General features: G+C 42.9%; 1 protein-coding gene across 1 annotated transcript in view; it reads right to left on the minus strand.

Annotated features, from left to right (window-relative positions):
* LRP8 (LDL receptor related protein 8) overlaps positions 1-23,192 on the minus strand; it is a 277,087-nt gene that overhangs the window by 251,961 nt on the left and 1,934 nt on the right.

A 23,192-nucleotide genomic window follows, 5' to 3' on the forward strand; every position in this document is an offset into this window, starting at 1 on the left:
CTGGAAGCATCAGTAATTGGTTGCACGAACTGAAATGGGCATTTCAGTTTTTCAGCCCCTTTTATATTGTGGATCTTAACTAAGGGACAAATTTTCCAACAACAGAAACCTAAAACGAGCCTGCAAAATATGCAACTAAGTGGAAATAGGTAGGCATGCATGGGTAACTGTGTGCACAAGCACTCACAGAAATGCAAATGTGGCAATCGGGTGTATGCGCATACATCCATCTGTAAAATTTTAATTACCTGTAACTAACAGTGACAGCTGAAGTGCCTATTTTGGCAAATTTGGCACTAAGAATCAAATAGATGAGTGCAGTTTCTACTTAAACCAAAGGGAGATTAGATACACCTCCAAGACCAGGATTTGTCCCTGAAATTTTTTTTAAGTGTCTGAAAATAAATGGGGGGAAATTGTGCATCAGAAATAATGAAAAGAGGGTGACAGTGTTACATGATTTTATAGAACACTCTTGAGTCTGAAACATTTTTGGCTTCTTTCATTAATTTCTGAAAAATCTACAAACTGCTATTTGTGGAAACATAAGTATTTTCCCTCCCCGGTCCATTGCTTAACCCATTTCACCTTGAGTCAAGTTCCTTTGTAGATAAATTTTATTATTTTTTTCCATGCTAAATAAAAATGAAACCAGGGCATGTGGACAACAGTAATTAAGGAACCATATTTATCAAATATTGCTTTGCCAAAGTTTTGATTTCACTTACCACAAAAAGCACTTTAGAGAAATCAGTTTCAACTTGAAAGATAACATATTGCTAATTAGCCATCTTCTCAATTATCAGAAATACAAAAAATGTATTGAGCCAAGAAGATAGTCACTTATTTCATGAGCTGCTTTTTTTTAAAAAAATTAAGTAATCTGCATCTAGAACAATAAAAAGTTCTAAAAACTATATTAAAAGGTTAAATCAATTTTCCTTCAAAGACAAATATTATTATTTAAGTGAGTGCATTGTTCATGAAAGGTGCTAAATTAACAACTCTCAAGAGTGAGGTTCACAAACTAGGTACAGGATGGATAGCAGCAGTCCAAGATTCCTCATATTGAGATAAATGTACCTAAAACTGTTTAATTTAGAGAGGAGATGAATAAGAGGGGACATGGCAGAGGTATACAAAATCCTGAACAGCATGGAGAAGATAAGTCAGGAACTCCCAGTTACCCTCATGAGACAATAAGTAAGAAACAAATCAATGAAACTGAAAGACAGCAAATTTAAAATTGATAAAAGAAAACACTGTTTACACAGTGAATGGTTTGCCTGTGGAACTCACTGCCACAAGACATCATTGAGGGCTTCCAAACATGGTTAAACACTTATATGGATTATAAGAACATCCACAGTTACATTAGATGCGATAATGTTTTTTAAAATGGGATATAAACCCTCCTGCTTCAGGGCCCAAAACAACCACTAATGGATGTAGGTTAGGAAGCAACTTCCCCTCAATTCCCTAGCTCACCACTATTTGGTTTCTTGCACCTTCATCTGAAGCATCTAGTACAGGGCTCTGTCAGAGACAGACTATAGGAGCAGATGGGCCACTGGTCTGATCCTGCATGTCAATTTCAACATTCCTGTCAATCCTGCACTGGACCCCGGGAGATGCAGTCAATGACCTAACAGGCCTTTGCTATCTCTAATTTTTATGACGGCAGCTACATAAATTTTACAGCTTTGAGAGCATTAACAAGGATATATTCAATCCCCAAATATTAATATAGTTTATTTTCACAGTTTAAAATCAATTTTACTAAACGATTGAAAGTGAAAAAGATATTGTTCTGCAAGGGGCCATTCTTTGATTTTTCTACCATACAATTCTTTCTATTCTATTTAAAACCATTCATGCAAATACAAGAGGTGATCTACGGTGCTAGTAGAAAAAGTCTGCACAGAATCCAAGCACAAGTGGCTATTTTGATTATCTGAACTGTTCACTGAAAACAAAACTTTATTGCACAGCTTCACAATAGACCTTTCCTTGTGGGAGAGAAAAAAATAAAATAAAATCACAGCAGCAGCCACATGCTAAGGAAAACCTCCCTATCTCAAACCTCCCTGCCTGGGCCAGGACTGTATATCAGTCCAGGTGAAACATTTTGGACTAAGTAAAGATGAAACATGTTGGCATCTCTGTTACAGACACAGCTACAAATAATTCAAGCAATAAACAGCACAGCATGTTATTCTTGGCTTTGTGCCTCTTTCATCAAATCAGGGGGGAAAGTTGCTTTCACAGGCCACAACTTTGTCTCTGAAACAATAAACCTTCCCACACTCCCATCATCTAGGAGAGAAAGCAGGACGAATTCAAGGGTCTGATGGGATTACAAGATAATGGAGAAGTGTGTTAACAAAAGCAGATAGCCGCTGTGGCTTAAAGAATCAAAAAGATCGTCCCAACATACCCTTTTTAGCTCTGCAGAAGCATACAGTTGTTATTGCACTTGGCCTAAGAAGAGTCTGAAATCACCATATAGAGCTGATCAGTGATTCTGCTCCATGCTCTTTGGCCGTTTTTTCCAACCACCCTGAAAAATCATTAAATTATAGTTTGGACATTCTCTTTTTTGTTGCGCCAACTGCCTCTGCTAAGGCTCCCACTGGTGTTGGGTGAACCTCAAAAAATGTTGAGAGCAGAAAATCTCTGACCTTCACACAAAGCTGGGCTGCATATGCCATGAGAATAAGCTTTTCCAGCTATCAGACTTGAAATACCACAAAAACATCCTCCCATGTGGTATTTTGTCATCTGAAGGAATGCAAGGAAAGATAGCAGCATCTGGAAGACGCAGCATGATGCCTAGTGGACAAAGTACTGGGTTGGGATTCGAGACCTGAGTTCTATTCCTGTTCTACCACTTTCCTACCGTATGATGTTGGGCAAGTCACTTCTCTGTAACTCTATTTCTCTCTCACATTTCATCGGCCTTGTCTATTTAGATTATAAACACTTCAGGGAAGGCACTTAACTATGTGTTTGTACAGTGCCTGGCACAATGGTGCCCAGATCTTGGTTGGGGCCTCTTATCCTGAGATTACAGATGAGGAAAATGAGGCAAAGAGAGGTTAGGCGATTTACTCAAAGTTACTCAGGAAGTCCAAGGTATAGCTAGGAATAAAACCCCAGTCTCCTGATTCAGCCTGCTATCATCCTTTTCTAACAAGACCACCTCTCTTCTGTATTTTGGCAGAAGCCCAAGGGTGTATGAGGAGAAAGGCAGGGGAATTTAAACCAATTCACTCATTCGTAACTGTCACCATTTGGAATCTCTACTTCAAGACAAATACCGTTCCAAAGGAGTTTTAAAGACCTCTGGAGGTCTCCAGGGATCCCACAAGGATCTGCATATCAGATGCTCTGAGCAATTGCTTTGGTAGTATTTTTTAATATAATCTTTTCTGCCTTAGAAAACTATTTCTTAAGACATATGACCTTTTAATTTCCAAACAAAGAGCTCTGTGTGTGTGTGTGTGTGTGTGTACATGCGCGTACATAAATAAAAGCAGGTATTTGGGGACAGGTCGGAGTGGAGCTGGTGGTGATGGTGTCTCTGTGTGTCTCTCTCTGTAGGTAGGTGGAGAATCACAGGGAAGGGTCACTGTATTTCCTCAGTGACCTTCATGGCCCTTTTCCAGGTCTGCCCATTAACCTTCAAAATCAAGGCCACAGTGAGAGATAAGGACTAACAATAGAGATTTGGTTATAAATGTAAAGCTGTTGTTTGCCAGTCTCTAGGAAGGCCCCTTTAAGTGATTAGCAGCCTACTATTGTCAGCTGAGGTTGTCCCACATTTTGACTTGTGAAAGTGCTGGTTCAATACAGGAAGGTTATGATGACAGAAGCCAATACAACCCATACCACAGGTACTAAGGATGTATCTATGCTGGAGAACTGCATGGCTGAAACTTATATTGGCGTGATTTAACTGATGCAAGCTGTAATGCATGCACACTATGCATCCTATTTCAAGTGCCACACAAAGCAATCTGTAGATTGTTGCGCCTACCCCGCAATGGCAGTACAGCTTCTTGGATCAGGTATATAATGACAATGGCATACTATATTCACATCTGTTCTTTCTTTGGTTTCTTTCATTGCCTACTCCAAAGCTTCTACGCTACATGTGGAGTCACATGTGCATGATGAGAAGCAAGGGCTATGCCAACACATTGCAGATGGAGAATCAGCAGTTTCCTCCAGATCTATTCTTGGAGCACCTGTGGGCTCGGAGGTTCGGGATATATTGGTGGTCTCCTTTGAAAATGTTGACTTTAACCACTCTGCCTAAATTTTCCCATTTGTAAAATGAGAATAATAATAATATTTATACACACACCTCTCAGGGCAGCTGGGAGACTTAATTAGTGAACACCTGCAGAGGGCATTGAAGACAGAGCACCACAACATATACGGATATGCATTTGTTATTATAATGGAAAGTTAAAAGACAACAGTATGTCAACAGGACTTGCAGGTGACTGTTTAATCTAGTTTCAAACTGAAGCTGTGGCTGTGTTATGTTAGACAAAGCCCTCAGCTGCACTGTTAATAATCATACAGATATTCTGCAAGTGCAAAATAACTATAGGAATGCTGAAAATTACCACAGAGATAGAAGAGGTTCAGGTCCCCAGTGGAGACAGAGGAGCTGGCTATGACTTCACAGCAACAGCAGAGCTGAAGGACAGAGGTGCCTGCTACAAAGAGAGGGTAAAGAGCCCCCTCAGTAGCCAGTATCTATGATGAACACTTTGAAGACTGGGTTCAACTTGGACTGCTTGCAGCTACGTCAAGAGATAGCTCCCTACATAATCTTGGAGCTGCCACACTGTAAGACGCTTCATAGGAAAACAGCATGTTCTGTACCATTTTGAAAAAACATAATATAATACTTAGCTCTTATATAGCAATTTTCATCCATACATTTCATAGTGCTTTACAAAGGTTGGAAAGCACTATTATTATTCCCATATTATACACTGAAGCACACAGAGGTTAAGTGACTAGCCCAAGGCCATAAAGTCAATAGAGGAATCCAGGAACAGAACCTAGCTCTCAAGATTCCCGGTGCAATGCTATATCTGCTGGACCACATTGCAGAGTGCAGCATCTGTACTTTTAAATTACTATTCGTTTTTTTCATGACTTCTTAGGACAGAGGTCACCAATCTGTGGGGCATGCCCTCTTGGGGGCACGGAGGAACATTTAGGAGGCACAGCTGGGGCCCAGGCCAGCCCCCACAGGGAGTGGGGGAGCGAGTGCCACCCAGCTCCACTCCTGGCCCCGGCCATGAACCCAGGGCTCTGGCTCCCGCCCCCAGCTATGGCCCCAGCCTAGCCCCCTACCCCTGTCTGCATCCCCCCCCACCCAGAGCCATGGCCCCGCTCCTGGCCCCAGTTTCGGGGGGCGGGGACAGGGGTAAGGGAGAGCACGAGATAAAAAGTTTGGGGACCGCTGTCTTAGGAATTCCTGTTCAAATTCAGCTCACCACGTCTTCTAAAAGTCATGAAGAAGGAATGATTTACACCTTAATGACTCACTGTATACATTGTCGGCCATTTTCTTTCTCTGTTAGACATGTAACAGCATGGTGAGTTATACTGTATATCGATCAGTGCCACTCCCTATGCACACAAAGCTGCCTCAATAAATGCTTGAGCTCCACCAAATGCTTGTTGATTTTTCCTTTGAGTAAACAGATGCATTGTAATTTCTTGAGTGGAGACTGATCCGGCACAGTATTCCGGTTTGATGTATTAAATCACGAATTCTGGGCCACCTTCTTCTTCTTTCCCTTATCTTATCATCTGGGGTCAGGTCGTTGTGCAAGCTTCCGCCATCTTTGTCAGTCCGAGACAACACTAAGGTCCACCTGCTTATCATCATCTTTGATTCAATTCATCCACTGCTTCCTCGGCTTTCCTCGGGGTCTCTTTCTTAGCACCCTCTCCTGCCGTGCTATCTTCACCAGATCCTCTTCATTCATCCTCTGTATGTGTGTGAACATGCAAAGCTGGGTTTCCTGGATTTTGTCAGCCACATCATAAACTTTGATTTCCATCCTAATGCTTTCATTTTAAAATCTGTTCCTTCATGTAACTCTCTTGTGACTGAGCAGACATTTCATTCAGAATACCTGTAGGTGCTGACCCTGTCTTCTCCTTACCACCAATGTTTCTTCACCATACAGTACTGCTGGGCGCACCGTAGTTCTACACAACTGAGCTTTCAGTCTCAGTGGCACACACAACACCTAAGACGTTATTCCACACTCTTCCAGAACTTCCCAGTCTGGACTGTATCTGACATTCAAGCTCACCATCTTCCATAAACCACCCTCGCAGGTACTTGAACTGGTCAGTCTGTTTAGTCCATTAATCTCTATATCCAGTTTCCCTGTGGCACCTCTACTGACCCACAGACCTCAGTCTTAGTCATGTTCATTTTTGTTCCATGCCTGCTTCGCTGGTCATACCACTAGTTTACAATTTCCTCTAAGTCAGTGGTTCTCAAACTTTTTTTTTGTGTGGACCACTTGAAAATTGCTGAGGGTCTCAGTGGACGACTTAATGATCTTTCCAAATGTTGTTTGTACCATTAGCTAGCTATTGTAAAGCGCTTTGGATAAAAGCGCTATGTAAAAAAAAGTATTAACATTTTTTGTTCTACAAATAAAAGCACACAACTCATATTTTAATATCAGTAGTCTTACCTTTCTAATGCAATGGATGTGCCCTCTCTCCCCCGCCGCAGCAGCTCCCGAGCTGGGGCTGGAAAGGAGGGGGATCTCTCCCTCTCTCCCCCATCGCGGCAGCTCCCGAGCTGGGGCTGGAAAGAAGAGGGGATCTCTTCCTTGCTCCCCTGCCACGGCGGCCCCCAAGCTGGGGCTGGGAAGGAGGGGGGTCTCTCCCCCCGTCACAGCAGCCACAGAGCTGAGGCTGGGAAGGAAGGCCGTCTCTCTCTGGCAGCCACAGCCCTGGAGCCGGGGAAAGTTGCCTCTTTCTCTGGCCACCGCAGCCCTGCACATCCCAAATTCCTCCCACCCCCTCTTCTCACCCCACTGCCCTCTTCCACATACCCCTTATTCCCCCCAAGGCCACCACCTCACCTTACATGTGCGTCTTTTCCAAGGTCCAGGCACCTAATTAGTGGAGCTGAGCCTGCGCAGCTCCACTAATTAGGTGGGTGGCCTGTCATTCTCTTGTGTGCGGCCGCCCAGGCACGCACCTTAGAGGGAACTATCCGCAGACCACCTGAATGGAGCTCTGAGGACCTCTGCTCTAGGTTTTCTTTTGAGGACACTCTTATTGCTATGTCATCTGCATATAGCAGCATCTCAGCTTTTCCCATTGAGACAAATGCAAAGTAATGCACATTGGAAAACATAATCCCAACTATTCATACAAAATGATGGGGTCTAAATTAGCTGTTACCACTCAAGAAAGAGATCTTGGAGTCATCATGGATAGTTCTCTGAAAACACCTATTAAATGTGCAGCAGCAGTCAAAAAAGCTAACAGAATGTTAGAGACCATTAGGAAAGATAGATAGTAAGACAGAAAATATCCTAATGCAACTATATAAATCCATGGTACGCCCACATCTCGAATACTGCGTGCAGATGTGGTCGCCCCATCTCAGAAAAGATATATTGGAATTGGAAAAGATACAGAGAAGGGCAACAAAAATGATTAGGGGTATGGAACAGCTTCTGTATGAGAAGAGATTAAAAAGACTGGGACTTTTCAGCTTGGAAAAGAGATGACTAAGGGGGAATATGATAGAGGTCCATAAAAAGGTGTGGAGAAAGTGACTAAGGAAATGTTATTTACCTCTTCACGTAACACAAGAACTAGGGGTCACTCAATGAAATTAATAGACAACAGCTTTAAAACAAACAAAAGGAAGGACTTCTTCACACAACACAGTCAACCTGTGGAACTCGTTGTCTGCCGATGTTGTGATGGCTAAAACTATAATTGGGTTGAAAATATTCTGGCAAGTTAAATAAAAAAAGTATAACTAGGCAGGCCAAAAAAGAATTTGAAAAGCAACTAACAGAAGACACAAAAACTAACAGGAATTTTTTTTTTACATACACAAGAAGCCTGCCAAACAATTCTGTGGGGCCACTGGACGATCGAGGTGCAGAAGGAGCACTCAAGGAAGACAAGGCTGTTGTGGAGAAGCTAAATGACCTCTTTGAATCAGTCTTCACTGCAGAGGATATGAGGGAGATTCCCACACCTGAGTCATTCTTTTTAGGTGACAAATTTGAGGACCTGTCCCAGACTGAGGTGTCAATAAAGGATCTTTTGGAACAAACTGATACATTAAATAGTAATAAATCATCAGAACCAGATGGTATTCACCTAAGAGTTCTGAACGAACTTAAATATGAAATTGCAGAAATATTAACTGTGCTATGTAACTTATTGCTTAAATCAGCCTCTGTACCAGATGACTGGCAGTTAGCTAATGTAACACCGATTTTTTAAAAAGGCTCCAGAGCCAATCATGGCACTTACAGGTGGGCAAGCCTCACTTCAGTCCCAGGCAAACTGATTGAAAGCTGTAGTAAAAGAACAAAATTATCAGACACATAGATGAACACTATGTTGGGGAAGAGTCAACACAGCTTTTGTAAAAGGAAATCATGCCTCACCGATCTCTTTGTGAGGGAGATCAAAAAACATGTGGACAAAGGTGATCCAGCTGATAGAGTGTACCTGGACTGTCAGAAAGCCTTTCACGAGATCCTTCACCAAAGGTTCTTAAGAAAAGTAAGCAGTCATGGGATAAGAGGGAAGGTACTCTCATGGATTGATCTCACGTCTCAGGATTGACAGACATAAATTAAATGCTTTTTTGAGATTAAACTGGACTTCTTACAATGACCAATAATATATCAGCATGACAGCAGAGATTATAGTGGACTCAGAGGTTAAATAAAGTCTTGCCTGCTCTGAAGATTAATTATTCTACGTCTGGAAATATCCCAATGTACCTGAGAGCAGCTGTGTTAACCTTGGAGACCTTTGGCTCCAACAGATTTCAAGTTCAGCTCCTGGTTGATGGTCAGTAGCTAAGCTTCCGAGTTTTACAAGGGCTTTTCTGCCTGTGGGATAAAGAAGAAAATAAACTGCCCAGCAGGTACTAAAAAATATAAAAGCGTCTCACCATGAATTGAAAGTTGTTCCTACCACAAAGGAACACCACACTGATGGAACCCATATCCTCCTCTGCACACTCCAGCGGTCAAGGCAGAGAGAGAACTACAACAACTCACTTACTGGCTGTCTATCAAGCACAGTGTTTCTCAAACTGGGGTCGCTGCTTGTGTAGGGAAAGCCCCTGGCGGGCCAGGCCGGTTTGTTTACCTGCCCCGTCCGCAGGTCCGGACGATCACGGCTCCCACTGGCTGCTGTGCGCCGCTGCAGGCCAATGGGAGCTGCTGGAAGCGGCAGCCAGTAAGTCCCTCGGCCCACGCCGCTTCCAGCGGCTCCTATTTGCCTGGAGCGGTGAACCGCAGCCAGTGGGAGCCGCGATCGGCCAGACCTGCGGACGGACGGGGCAGGTAAACAAACCGTCCCGGCCCGCCAGGGGCTTTCCCTACACAAGCGGCAACCCCAATTTGAGAAACACTGATCAAGCACCTCTGCAGCTTAGCTGGGGCTGGAGAGTAAAGGAGTCTAAAAACTAAACGCCGAGTTTTGAAACCCTCTAGAGCAAGGGTGGGCAATAATTTTCACGGGGGGCCACTCCACGAATTTTGGTAAGTCGCCATGGGCCGCACATTTCTACTATATTAATGGAGGGGGTGCAGGGTCTAGGAGGGAATTTGGATGCAGGAGGGAGCTCCGGGCTGGTTCAGTGTTGGGGTTCAGTAGAGGGTGAGGGGTGTGAGTTCTGGGAGGGAGTTTGGTGCAAGAGGGGGCTCCGGACTAGGTCAGGGGATTGGGGTGCAGGAGGGGATGCAGGGTCTGGGAGGGAGTTTGGGTGCAGGAGGGGGTTCTGACCTGGGGCAGGGGGTTGGGGTGTGAGGTGCGGCTCTGGCTGGGAGGCGCTTACCACAGGTGGCTCCCAGCCGGCAGCACAGCAGGGCTCAGGGGCAGCGCGTGGAGCCACCTCTCCTCCTCCCCCTCCTCCCCCCGGTCAGGGGCGTGCAGAAACACGCCAATAGCAGCCAGCCGCTTCCGGGAGCGGTGTGGGGCCACGGCAGGCAGACAGGCAGCCTGCCTGAGCACCCTGCTGCGCTATGGGACTTTTAGCGGGCTGGAGATCACCAGGGGGCAGCCAAAGAGCCTGGCGGGCCGGACAGAAATGTTAGACAGACCGGATCTGGCTCGCGGGCCGTATTTTGCCCACCCCTGCTCTAGGGGCAGCAGAACCTACATATGGATCAGCCACAAAGATCCCATCAGACATGTGGTTTCTCTCACACACCTCAGTTTAGATGACAGATCACAAAACAAACTGAAAATAATCAAGAAGGAGGAATGAAGCAGTTCTGTAAATCAGATATAGGGGAGATTGTCCCTACATAGGTCAAAAGCTTAGAAAATATTCTACAAAGGTAACTGAGGTTGAAGGAAAAGTTACCTGCATGGACTCTCCAGTATAATGCCATGATACCATAATTACCAGGGTGTTTAAAGATAATCAGCATGTGATACATAAACTTGGCTCTGTCAAGAATGAGATGCAAATTAAAATTCTCAGAGAGGTTGAGTTCCCTGATAAAGTGAACCCCATAGAAGGAGGAAGTTGTAAGAAAAGGGTTTTATAGAAACTTAAGTTTCACAAGGCCTCAGGAAGGATTCCATAAAAATCAGAGACAGCTACCTCTTAAAAATGTGGCCAATCTAGAAAGAACAGCATTAATTGTGTATATGACCCAATTCTTCTGAGATTTCACTCTGTGCCTGCCCAGAGAAAATATTAATTTGCTGAACAAAGATACTAAGTTTTATTTATATAGAATCTGATCACCAGATTTCATCTTCAACAAAGCATATATACAAAGCAAGAAGGTTCTTCAGCAGTCTTTAGAAACATTCACAGACTTAAAATAAGATTATGCCTTACTTTAACTAGACATGGCTCCAGTTTAACTTTGGAGCAAATACCCATATTTCTTTGCAACAGAAGTGGCTACTAAATTTGTGAATCACTAGATCTTGATAATGAATGGTTTTCATCTCCCATTGACTTTAATAGACCAGTTTGCTCGGCATCTTGCAGGACTGGACTATAGTTTAATAAAGCTATCAGAAATGGACACTTTGGACCAGAACTGAGTTTACTTTGAGAATATTTCATTCCATATATGCTCCTATGAAGTTTTAAAAGTTATTATTTTTACAACGTGTTGTCATCTCTGGTTCCTTGCTTGAAGCTATTGTTGCTTGCCAAAGTATATCTCTTGGATGTTGTAAAAAAAAAAAAAAAAAAAAACGAATACCGGAAGGATTAACAAAGTAAAAGTTGGCTTTAAAGGGGGCCTGTCACCTTGAGGGTCTAATTGAATAGCTGGGTATACCAGGTTGATGACCAGTTATTTTCATCCTTGTTGTCTCTGAAGTGCTGGTGCACCTAAACAGTATCACACCAAGGACATTTGCTCACAATATTTAACATGGTATATTTGCTTAGTAAAAAGAGCTGGATTTAATTTTTTTCAGTTTCAATGGTTCTTCCATTGAAATGTGTTGAAATGATATAGCCACTTAATAATATAAAAACAAATAGAAACATTCTAGAGCAGCGGTTCTCAAACTGTGGGTCAGGATCCCAAAGTGGGTTGTGACCCCATTTTAATGGGGTTGCCAGGGTTGGTGTTAGACTTGCTGGGACCCGGGGCCAAAGCCTGGGGCTGAAGCCTTTGTGCTTGGGCTTTAGCCCCCTGCACCCTGGGCGGTGGGGCTTTTGCTTTGCCCCCCGGGGCAGTGGGGCTCAGGCAGGCCCAGGCTTCAGTCCCCCCTCCTGGGGTCATGTAGTAATTTTTGTTGTCAGAAGGGGGTTGTGGTGCAATGAAGTTTGAGAAAGCCTTTCTAGAGCTACCCCACCAAAAGTGTATGTGTTTGTATGTATGTGGCAAAGCAGGAAAGTGAGTTACAACATCCCATGACTAAAAAACTTTTGAGAATATTTCATGTTTATAAAACAGAAATCGTAAGTCATTCTAGAACTACATCCACATTCCTTGTTCATGTTCCAGTTTGACTTTTTTTAAAACTCCATTTCTTTCTCCAGTGTGAAGTGTATTAGCACACTTTAGAATGCAGATTAACAGTGGTATAATTCCTACTTCCCTTGAGGGCTTGAGATGCAAAATTTTCTATTTGTTTCAGGAGAGTAGAGTGAAAATTTCAGCCTTCATTACCCCCCCTACCATCACCTGAATTGCGAATGACACTAAAAACACACTGGAAAATAAAAACTCAGCACTAAACAGCTTAACAAACTCTTGAGGCAATACTGTTGCTCCTGAAGAGCTCAGCAGACGTTTACTGATTAAAGTCTGGTTTTATCTATGGGATCTTAAGCTCCTTTTTTATGCTCCTAGATGGATGAATCTATTTGTGTGGAAATTTGCAATTCTCTTACATAAAAATACCAAAACCAAATGCCCCCAAGAGTACATCTCTGCAGCCAGAAACATCCAGTCAATCGCAGTGCAGATTTCCAGAACATCTGCTTTACAAACCTAATTATCCCTGATTGCACAGATGCAAAAGTCTTATGAAATATTAGCACCTGAGACTGAAAGCTGATTCCAGCCTTTTTCAAAAATTTAACAAACACACATATGTCTATCAGCTATGGGTCTGCTCCAACTCCTATTGGATAGATTTCTATTGATTTCAGCACGATTTAGGTTGAGCCCTAAATCAGAGCTACATAAGCAGCTACATTATCCCAATCACAACCAACGGGTCTTCACACTCTGCTTTTGACACAGAGCAGAATCACTGATGGTCAGCCTCAGCTTCCATGGCCCTCCAAGCACTCTCCATGCCTCTTAACTGCCAGGCTGGAAATTCTGCACCAACGGTATTGCCTACCATCACTGCTGCTACCACCCACAGTAGCATGGCCAGCTTCTCTGGGATCACATAGTCCCAGTGGATGCAGTAGTTCAACCAATCCATTGGGTTTCCTATCTGCAGTAGAAATAAACCCAAGCCATTAAATTTGGATGGGTACATCTCCAAAACCAGGGGTGTTTGGATATGGGGTACTGACTTGGGCCCCAATCTGCAGGATTCCACAAGGTGAAGGGGTTCTGCATAGATTCAGCCGAAAGTGGCCCTTCTACTTTACAGATTCTTTATTTAAAATAAAATAAATCTCCACATTCTACAGTGATGGCCCCAAACACCATAACTTACAATAGTGCTACAGAACTGACTGGCATCCAGTGCTGTAGGATAGTAGAATATTTCTAAATGGGTTTTATTTTTTACAAACGTGACTGAGAAATTACTTGCCAGCAAAGCACGTCGTCCTGTTCCTAACCCATTTAAAAACTGGTACCCAAGAACCCCTATGTATTATTTTTTCTTCATGTGAAGACACATCATTCTCTCTGTCTCGCATGGTTCCTCTTTTGGCTCATTCTTCTTGTGCATGTGGCAAACTGCCCATTACTCTCCATGGGCTAGCAGTGTGGGTCACCTACAAGTTAATTGATGCCACAAAACTTCCCTCTGGGACACCATCTGGGCTGAATTCAATGTTCTCAATGGCTTCTGAAGCGCCTTCCTCTAATACTGAAAACCACTTGTCTGGACCTAATACTAATTTGTTGATTTTTTGTTGTTATTCACAGCTTATAAGAAAATACTAATACTACTTAGTTCTTGTAGAGCCCTTTTCATACACAGACTGCAAAACACTTTACAAAGATGAGCAAGCATTATTACCCGCCTTTTACAAAATATGCAGAGAGGTGAAGTGACTTGCTCAAGGCAAATCCAGGAATAGATGCCAACATTTTCAAAAATGGGTGTTTCAAATTAGGCATCTAACCTCAGCTATAGGTTCCTGAATAGATGACCTGATTTTCAAATGTGCTAAGTATTCAGCAGCTCCAACTGACTTCAACAGGCCACTTTTTTATTTTGAAAAAATCAAAGCACTTAATAGCCTACATATGGTTTTAGGGGCCTAGTTGTCCTACCACCTGCTATGCAGATAAGTTAAATGCTTTTGTTTTCCTACCCAGTTCTTATTCCAACAGTAAATGCCCATTAGGGGCAGGGCTTTCCTGCACTCTTCAATAGGTTGTGCACTGTGCAAGCAGACTCCATAAGGAATAACAGTGAAGAATGAAGCAAAACCCCCGTTTGGCCCAAACATACATTCATGCCCCACACTGAGGCTGTATCAGGCTGCATGGGCAAACCACCCTTCTCTACTACTGTCAAGTCTCAGAAGGAAGGAAGCCAGGAAGTACAGCCCACATGGAGACATGCATATCAAAGAACCACAATTACTGCACAGGGTAAGGAACCGCTTTTTGTTCATCGAGTAGCATCCCTATGGTTGCTCCACTTCAGGTGACTCCTAAGCAGTATCCCTCTAAGGAGGGGGAGTTTCAGAATCAAATCTAGAACTGAGGAAAGAACTGCACTGCCAACTGCCACATCAGATCTAGAGGCTTCGACTAGGGCGTAGTGTCTGGAGAAGTATGTGCCGAGGACCACGTAGCAGCTCTGCAAATCTCAGATACGGGGACGTTTTTCAGTAAAACATAGATGTAGCCCTGTGACTTCATAGAATGAGCTGACAACACCAACCACACTGTCAATCATTTAATAAATATTAAAATAATATTAATGTCTCCGAAAGAAAACATCTCCTTTACAGCAATTTGATAGCAAGGCCCCGGCTAATGGCCCTCAGGGTTATTCTAATCTAAACCTCTTATAAATCCCATTCTCTAGTAGATTCTAGAGCTCTACTGTTAAATTCACTCCTTGCGTTAACTCTGCAAGGTTAGACTAACTGCCAGGTTCTGACTCAGAACTATAAAAGCCAGGTAATCTGGAACAAAGAATGAAATTTTATCATTAGCCCCAAAGATGCCTTTGAGAAGGCAGCATGCTCGAGTGGATTGGACACTTGGATTTAGGACATCTGAATTCTGCTCCTGGTTCTGCCCCTGATTTATTGTATGCCCTTGACCATACACTAGCTCTCTGTGCCATAGTTTCCTCACCTGTATAATGGGACTAATGCTACTCACTCACCTTACTGAAGAGCACTATGGAGGTGCTAAGTTACTTCAATATATAGCAAACCAAATTCAAGCCTCATACGTGCACCACCATCATGACTCTTCAGATTCAAACCTCTGAAGAGATATGAAGATTCACCTTCTGTTTGGAGGCAAAGGTAACAGGTAATAGAACAGAACGCAGGTCTGCTGGACCCATCATCTGCTCATTCCACCACAGTCTCTTTATTGAGGTAGCATTAAAATGGAGTTTTAACCCCCACTCTGAATTTCCTGGCTTCCTTTTATTTAAAGCCTGACTCCTGACATTATTTTAACATTAGTTTTTTTGTAAGTAGTTCACAGAATTATTGTAACACATTAATTAGACTTTACAAGTTATCTTTTGTATTTCAGCAAGAATTTTCACAGAGCAGAAAAATTTGCATGAATTATATCAAAAGGCTCATACCCCCATCTTGCAGTAATCTAAATATTAATTATTTTAGCAGGAAAAGGCGTTTTAGAAAAAATTAGGCTCCGCATTTCTAACACTTCCTAACCATGTAGCATAAAAGTATGCAGCTTCCCTTTGGCTAGAACCAGATGTTTGTGCTAGAGGAGAGTTACATAGGAATAGACAAATTGCTTTAGACTAGGGACACTGCAACACTGCAGTAAAACAAGAAGCAATATTCCAAAACTCAAACGAAATACACACATTTTTCTGGGGGCTTGGGGAAAAAAAATATAGGGATCAGAAACCTCTTACAAGATGTGTAATGATTCAGAAGGGTGGAGCTCAGCATGGACACTATGGGCTTCAAGTTCATCTTTAAAAATTCCGAGGAGATGTGAGGAGTGTGGTGAGCAAGAGAGCTACCAGCAAGGCCAGAAAGTGCAGTAGATAGTACAGGGAGCGAGAAACGTTCATGCCAAACTAATCTCCCCTCAATAATGTATGTCCCATTCCTAACGCCCCACTGCCAATGCTTCTGCACCTCCCACATAGCAAACTTCTCAACTTGACCTCTCCATAGATGCCAAAATCCATCTGCGTCTCCCACTTACAATTTCCCCTACAACCCTCTCAAACCTGCTCCCTCCCTGTGACAACAGCAGCAAATGTATCTGAGCTTTGGGTTTCAAAAATCTAAAATCAGGACGAGAAACATCAGAAAGAGCCACTGCAAGTAGGTTAGGTCTAAAACACAAGAGCACTATCTATTTTTTAAAAATCCATCACCAAGAAATTAGCCAAAACACAAGGCTGGGAGAAACGGGTAGAAAACACTCAGGGCTAGTCTACACTGGCAACTCTGCACTTTAATGAGGTTTGTGTGGTCACAGGCAGCTCTAAAAAAAACCACCTCAACAAGAGGCGTAGCTACCAGGGGTGTAGCTACCATGGGCAGTGCAGCTGCGGCTGGCCCGGGGCTCCTCCAGGCAAGTGGGGGAGCAGGGGGACTCGGGGCTCCTCCTGGCAGGTGCAGGGGGCGGGCTTGGGGCTTCGGTCAGCCAAGGGCTCCTCTGGCCAAGGGGGGAGTGCTCGGGCCTCCTGCCAACCCGGGGCTCCTCTGGCCGGCGGGGGGGTGGGGGGGCACTCGGGGCTCCTCTGGCCAAGGAGAGGGGGAGCTCATTACTCCGGCCACAGGAGGGCAGGGAGTCTTGGGGCTCCGGCTCGGGAGGGGGGGGGGCGGGTGGAAGGGGCGGAGCTGGGGCTAGCCTCCCCAAAGGGGGGCTACACCCGCCACCCATGCTTAAAGTGCAGTTATGACCAGAAAAGCAACTGAGCAAAAAAGCTATCTTCCTACTTAACCACCTGCACATGTCTGGTGACTTTACTACTTTTGTCTCCTGTTAGCACTGCAGAGACACCATAACTTGGCAAGAAGGAGCTCTGTTCTCATTACTCCTGATAAACTCTCTTGTCCCAATTCCTCTCCATCATTGGCATTTACACTCTTCAAACACTGTAGATGATTACTATGTTCCCATTTAGTTGTCACTTAGCTAAGCTACACCTATCTATTCAGTTCTTCATCTTTCCTCACAGGTCAATACCTCCAGCCTCATCATTTTTGTTGCTCTGTTCTGAAATACATTTGCCTTCATAATGCGAGGAGCGCTTGTAGTCCTTAATGCGGGATGGACCCTTTAATATTTTAAATTAAAAATATCTAAAGTTAATAAAATAGTTTAATGTGTCTGGCTGTAAGAACACTAAAATGGCACCATACTATGGACTGAAATAGTACCTCATCACAGCGAAGCCAAAGAGGCACTTAAGAAAGCCTCTGCAAATATGTTGGATTTAGGTATTTTAAATTAAACTGAATCTTACACACACAAATACACACACACCTATTAGTATTTTGTATCCTTATAACTCTTCCAGATAAATAACCTCACATGACAACACTCTACAAAACCACATGACCAACTCATAATCCAATTAGTCTGGGGGTCAAATCCAGCTCACATACGGCCAAATTCTGCAGCCTGCTCACATAAATGTTCCAGGGACTCAAAGTTGCCTTCATCAACTACAGCAGGACATGTGACTGGTTAAAGGTTAAAAAAAAGACAGATGATCTTCAGTTACCTTTTTCCTTTTTTTAAAGAGAGACAGAGTTCCCAATTCATCCTTTATTTAAAACCCCTAAAATCAATGGAGTTATCCCACGGAGGAATTTGACCCTACAACTTGTGAAACTGCTATACGGCCATGTTCCAGGTCTGACCTAACCCCTTTTAAAAATTGGGATTGGGTAATCTTCCATATCCAGTAACTAAAGAGGCATCACCATTTCATCCCTTGATTTCCATTTAGTCACACAGTCATTCTACATCAAATCCATGACAGAAGGGACAACTCTGATTGCTCCCTGTCTCATTCTGCGGTGCAATCCAGATCAGTGAGGGGCTGTATCACCACCTGCCCCGCAACGTTGGGCTGCTCACAAACAGCCTGCCAGCATGCAGGGAACACCCTGTCTGTGTATAGCTGCAGCCCTGGTCCAGGAGTTCTGAACCCAGCAGCCTGTCAGCAACACACCAGTCACACTCTGACTTCCACCAGCCTTGGTTGTTACTTGCAGGGTGAAGCAACATACTCCCAGTCCTGAATTTTCCCAAAGTGTGTGTTCTGCGCTGTCCAGCCCTCTCCTAGACATTCAGATATTAAGATCTATTACCACTGTAAAGAGTCAATATTCAACAATTTTCTACTTTAACTGGAGTTACCAGACAGTTCAGTTTAAACACAACTGGATGGGTTTAAGGACAAGACAAATGTATTAACAAAACAAAATGGATTTAAGTGAATTCAAGTATGAGAGATAAAGATCAAAACTGTCACAAGCAAATAACAGTGAAAACACATCTAAAAGTCTTAGACTTACTCTAGCAAATTTTGATTCAAGGCTTTGTTTAAAATGGCCTGTCTCACCCCCAGTCTTCCAGCAAGATGGTGATTGACAATTCTTTGGTCAGCATCTCTCCCAAAGATGCTGGTGCCTGAGGCCTGGTCTACACTATAGAGTTACGTCGACACAAGGCAGCTTATGTCGACCGAACTATGGAAGTCTCTACACTTAAATTTCACTCCTGACGACATAAATGCCCCACTACGCCGACTTAATAACTCCACCTCCACGAGTGGTGCAGAGTCAAGGTCAACATAGTTAGGTCAGCCCTGTGTTGCTTATGTTGACTGTTACTAGCTTTCAGGACCCATTCCACAATGCCCCACACTGACAGTACAATCAATACAAGTGCTCCTGGGGAGGACAAGCACTGCTAAGACAAAGAGCAAACAAGTGATGTAATTACTGCACCGCTTGCCCTTAGGTCGACTTGATTTTGTAGTGTAGCCATGGCCTTTGTCTTCTTAGGGGAAAGAGACACAGCTTACGGGTTTTCTGCCTCTTTCTTTTACAATCCAGTGAATCTTTGAAGTGGATTCTTCTGATGATTACCCCTCAAAGCAAATAAATTTGTTAGTCTCTAAGGTGCCACAAGTACTCCTGTTCTTTTTGCGGATACAGACTAACACGGCTGCTACTCTGAAACCTGTCATTATGCAAAGCACTGCATTTAGCTGTATGGAGTGGAAATCCATCAACTTTATGAAAAAACTCGTACAGATACAGACAGACATCATCTTCCTTTCCAAATGCAAACAGATGGACATCATACCAAAAGGACTAAAGGTAAAAAATCCATTACAATCTACATACCACACAGACTATGCTGAGAGACTGTGTCACACACGCTCAAAGAAACTGCGAAACCACCTGATCAGCATCCTATACAGCAAACAGGGAAAGATTAAGAATGAGCTTGTATGTGTGTGTATATATATCTCCTCAATATATGTTCCATTCTATGCATCCGAAGAAGTGGGATGTAGCCCACGAAAGCTTATGCTCAAATAAATTTGTTAGTCTCTAAGTTGCCACAAGTACTCCTGTTCTTTTTGCGGATACAGACTAACACGGCTGCAACTCTGAAACCTCAAAGCAAAGTTTATTTAAACAGTGAGGCAGACAATACAGAGCCTGGTGTTGACATGCAAATTTGCTGTCTCCTGCTATCTCCTCCCCCTGGTGTCTTGAGGCCCGTTTACTTAAATTGAGGTAAACACACATTCCTTTGTTTAGGATAGATCTGTTCAACAATTTTTGCCTAGGCATGGCTGTATGATTTTGAACATCACACAGGGGATTTCACAACTTTATAAATAATGTTGCTACATACATTTTCACCATGATGTTATTGACCAGCAAGATATTAAGTTTTCATATGATACCTCACAAGGCATATTTTGTACAAAGATTATTACAATAATGTGTAGGGTGCGAATACAGGGATGCTTTCAGACACACAACTCCCAATCAAAAAGAAAGAAATTCAGCGGAAAGAAAGAAAGCCCAGAGGAAACCTCTATGAAGCAAGGTGCTCAGACTCTTCCTTTGGAATCTCAAATTCCTTGGAAAAGTCAACGGTAGACTCACCAGGCAGTAGAGCAGCAGAAAACAGAAAGAGTGTCAGTCTGTGCACAAAGAAGGCTTCTAGGAAGAAGCACATTGAGTACTGCCACTCCGTCAACTCCCTATTTTCCCACAAGCAGAGAGTAAATTGTCATCTTCTCATAGAACTATTAAAAAAAACTGAAACATTTTGTAACAGAGCATTTCAATGGCAACATCCATAAGGAGCAGTTTATTTTACAAGCTGATAATTTACATACTAGCCACAAGGGTTAGCCTGTTTCTCCTAGAAGTGAAGATAAATAAGAAATCCGTTAACACATGCATATCACATACTTCTGAGAAAGTTCTGAGCAAACTGAATATAGGGACTGAGAATGGAATGGTCTGCCTCAGCATTTGCTACTACAGGGCTATATGCATTTTCCTTTTCCCTGTCCATCACTGCTTTAGTAGTTAACTGTGGAAAATTCAAGTTCTTGGAATGTGTAAATTCAGAATACTGTTTTTAATATCTTATTGTATCTTCAGTAGCAACAAAAGGAGTGTGTTAATCTAGAAACAAAAGCACACTGAATATACTCTGGGTATGTATATTATGTATCCCTTAAAATAGTAATAGTTGTGTGTACCTGTGTTTTATATTATAAACATACACATATTTCCTTTTAACATTTTAAAGAAATCAATGTTCAGCAATAAGTAAATACAAGCTAGCAAAAATAAGCGTGTGAAAAATGTAATTTAAATGGTGGCTCTCGAGACCACTTAAATGAAATCCACTGCAAATTCCATATTTTAATTAAATGATCAGTCCATATGGGAAATTTCTATAATACACCCACCTAATCCATGTTCATATGCCACTCTGACCCTAAATGTTAACAAAGGGGTCCTTGGTACATATGTAAGGAATTATACTATACTGTAGAGTGCAAACAGGATCCCAGTCACATGCCATAAAACGCATTTTTTTCAAAAAACTCTAAAAGCTACAGAAGTAAAACTCTAAGTAAAACATAATTACACATCTAACTGTTCTGACATGGCACAATACAACCAAATCAGATCTTCATCAAAAAAATATTATTTTTACATTCCTTGTCTTTTCTGATACAATATTTCATGGTAGGGCTGGGCGTGGGGAGGTCCTGATCCTTACTCATTCTTGCTATTTAAGAAATCTCACTGATTCTAATGGGACTATTCAGAGGATAAAGTACTATTCATTTTGAGTTGGGATAAAAGAATCAGAACATTAGGAATCCATTCAGGCCATGACCACACAACCTTTATACAAACAAAACTCCCATTGAATTCAGTGGAAGTTTTGCCTAAGAAAGGACTGTAGGATGAGACTGTAAATGTTAAATTGATTAAAAACTGTTAGGATGTTACTAGTAAGAAATAGAGTGAAAAATGCATGACTGTAACTTATTCCCTAGACTCTGCTGCCATTCATCAGCTGCTCATGTTATGTTCTTGTGGTTTATGAAGTCGTCAGAGCTCATCCAGTGAATTACAACAAAGTGTGCATTCAATGGCTATTATCCTATACAGTATATAATTCTCAAGACATGCCTTCGGTATTTCAGGTTAGCTGCTACAGCAAAACCTGCAGTGCTGTTTTGTCTCTTGTAGCTACAATGAACTTAATTCCACATTTCGTTGCTTTCATGAACATTTATTCCATACTTAGGGTGAGAGAAGTGCTGCTACCCAGAACTTACATGGCAACACAAGGGAAAAGCATGTGTACTGATAGCATAACAAACGTGCAACTGTCTGGGACTTTGGCATATTGACAACCATAACCCCAAGGCCAACTGAGACTTCACAGGAACAGAGGAGGTAGTACTCCAAGCCACCCTGCTCCAAAAGCATAAACCCTCTCTTCTCCCACTTGCACTACTATATTCTGTTAGCAGCACAGGGGATTGATGTCACAGAACTGAATAGTTCTGATTCTATCCAATAGTAAGCAGTTGTGCACATGCACCCTAGCTACTTCACTATATTTTTTTCAGGAATCCTTGTATATACATACTTAGGGCTGGTCTACACTAACCCCCCCACTTCGGACTAAGGTACGCAAATTCAGCTACGTTAATAACGTAGCTGAATTCGAAGTACCTTAGTCCGAAGTTACCGCGGTCCAGACGCGGCAGGAAGGCTCCCCCGTCGATGCTGCGTACTCCGCTCGCCGAGCTGGAGTACCAGCGTCGAAGGCGAGCACTTCCGGGATCGATCCGGGGCACTTCCGGGATCGATCCGGGATCGATTTATCGCGTCTTAACCAGACGCGATAAATCGAACTCAGAAAATCGATTGCTTACATCCGGACCCGGATGTAAGTGAAGACGTACCCTTAAATTCAACTTCTTTCAAGCTCTGTCTTATGAGCAATTAAAAAAAAAAAAACACCAAGAACTAAACCTGAACAATGAATTCTCCTTAGGGTTTTCCCACATACACAGGATTTGTCAAAACAAGGATATAAAAGTAGGAGGAAAGAGTAGAACCATAAAAAGTCACTGTTTAATGTATGGAGGAGGAAGATTTTGCAACCTATAGCTCTCTGCCTCGTCAACGCACGTAGAATCTTTCACGATGAATCATCTCCGGAACAAGATTTTGTAAGTAAAGAGTTTAATAATCCCCAATCACTAAGCGATTCACTATGACGGTGCAATAATAAACCGCGTTGCCTTTGTAAATTTAGCCTGTCAGGGCAGTTCCCCAGAAGACCTTCACAAGTCCCGTCTAACCTACGCAAGGGCACAAGGGAGGGTCTTGAAGGAGGTGGGAGGAGGATGACCTTAGGTCCCTTCCTAGACTTTTCTATAGGCAGCTTATGCCGTGTGACTTTATCTGGTGTTCCCCAGCAGCCAATCCGAAATGGGGCGGGCAAAAGCGACCGCTTCGTTTTACAATCGTTTTC

Source organism: Emys orbicularis, chromosome 8 (assembly GCF_028017835.1).
Source record: "Emys orbicularis isolate rEmyOrb1 chromosome 8, rEmyOrb1.hap1, whole genome shotgun sequence".
In the NCBI taxonomy this organism is placed as follows: domain Eukaryota; kingdom Metazoa; phylum Chordata; order Testudines; family Emydidae; genus Emys; species Emys orbicularis.